The following is a 2,370-nucleotide window of genomic DNA, read 5'->3' as shown; positions in this document are numbered from 1 at the left end:
TATATATATATATATATATGCCTGTGTACGTACATGAGAAGCTTTTATCTTTTTATTATTTATGTGTTCGTGTTCATATGTTTGTTTGCATATGTAATTGCATGCGTAATGGAGATTTTAACGTGTAAGTTACGGTTGCTGAAATTTGTCAGTAATTAGGAGATATAAATTTTTGGCTAGCTTTTAGTAATGATATTACATTAGTATTTCAATGTTCTTTTAAGGTCTGGCGACTTTAATGATTACTTGTTGGTTTTCGATATATATCTCTGCGCGGAAGTGCAAAGAGAAGTGTTGTATTTCGTTAATTTGATTTTAATAAACTCTAAATTCTACATCGTCATTATTCAAATTGAAAAAAAAACTATTTAAATTCGTTTCAAACAATTGAAATCCTGACGCATCATATCCAATTTGTGTATCCATCCGTAGCAAAATTACATCACTAGCTGCAAGGTATTTTTAAAGAAATTTTCTTTGAATTGGAAATTTTATTTAAAATAGTGGAGATAATTAATACGAGTACAATAATTTAATATACTATATAATATTTATAAATATTCATACGTTGTAATAACCCACAAAGTGAATAGTTAGGAACTTGATCAGCAATTACAATATTTAATCCCCGATACTTGTACACTTGCTTAAGTTTTGTTATTTGCGTTGAAACTAAATTTTTGAATAAGTTTCATTCTGACTAGGAAATAGCGTCGGTAGGTGAGGCTGACTGCCACGTAAACGCCTTCCGCTCCGCTAGTTCGAAGGCTCGCACCACAAGAGAGCTAGTCAGATCTGGCTGCTGGAGCTGAGACTAACATGGCTCTGTTAGAAGGTAGGTCAAGAGAGGGCGTGGGCCAAACTACGCGCCCTTCCTCTCCATTTGTCATTTCAAGCCTAGATTGTGTCACGTGGCAGTTAGTTGGCGCTGGCTGCTGAAGCCTACCGGTGAGTATTTAAGGGGAAATTTGCCAGAGTGGCCATTCACCCGCTGATGTTGGCCGACGCTACGTTGAAGAAACTAGGGAATAAAAAGTCAAAGAAAACAGAAAAGACATCTCCGAAGGGAAAGGGGGCCACCACATCGAAAACGGCAGAGAAGTAGGGGCAGAAACCGGACGTGGTTCCTCTTGAAGACGGCCTTAGCTACTGGATCCTATACAGGAGCTCTTACGGTAGCGAACCACGAAACCTGGTTGGAATTCCTTCATAATACCCAGAAACTTATTTCTTATTTATAAGTGAGCACATACCTCTGCTGATAGAGAACTAAACGTAAAACCAAATATTCTTCAGTTTATGCTTCTATCGTATATACTTCGTGTATTAATGACCTTCATATCAAACTTTCAATAATAAAAAATCAAAAAAAATCAGGTAGGGCAGAACACCATAGAAAGGAGCAAAATAGCTTAATCACTAAAAACATGATAAAGTACATATAGTTTATTAACAACAATAGAGAGAAATTTTCTCTATTGATATTAATAAGGTATATATACTTGATCATGTTTTTAGTGATAAAGCTATTTTATATCTTTTTTATGGTGTTCTGCCCTACCTGATTATCTTATTTATTATTATTTTATAATAGCCTTTATTTATTTTTAAAATAAATCTAATTTTTTTACCTCTATAAATTCATACTCATCTTATATAAAACAATACTGGTATATTCACAACTTAAAATAAACTGCTTAGATTATAATCTAATTAATATATAATTAGCATGTTCTTTTACCACAGTACTCCTTTTTTAAATACCAGTATATACCAATTCATCAATATTCACAGATAACATCTGATAAGTTAGTATTTTAGTATATAATATGTATAGATATTAAACTATTTCTAGATAATTCCTTTTCCTACCCCTATTGTGGTGAAAGTTGGTATATACTGAAAAATATTCAAAAAACTTTTTGTCCGTTTGTTATAATATTCTTCCTAATAATCTTCTGAACAACCCTAAACATTAACTTTATACAATATGGCAATATTGTTTAAAATATTTAACTATAGTACTACATGATGAGATATCCCATGTTTCATTATCAATGGTCTGCTCGTGGCTGGCCCACTTAATTGTCAACTACCATCTTGATTTAATTTTTTCTTTGCCAAATCTCATGATGTTGCTTCTAATAAATCTTGATAGTTTTTTATGACTATACCCACTAGGATTTCTGTCGACTCCCTCAGCCCTATTCCTAACAGACATTGCTCTTTGTTTTCTCGGCCTTAGATATACAATATAGTTGATAAAACTATACAAATGCGACCATCTGCATTACCTCTGAATATTCTTGTTGCTTAATTTGATATACATACATATATATATATATACATATATATATATATATATATATA

The sequence above is a fragment of the Octopus bimaculoides genome, chromosome 1, assembly GCF_001194135.2.
Source record: "Octopus bimaculoides isolate UCB-OBI-ISO-001 chromosome 1, ASM119413v2, whole genome shotgun sequence".
Taxonomy (NCBI): domain Eukaryota; kingdom Metazoa; phylum Mollusca; class Cephalopoda; order Octopoda; family Octopodidae; genus Octopus; species Octopus bimaculoides.
This window is presented reverse-complemented; position numbering follows the sequence as displayed.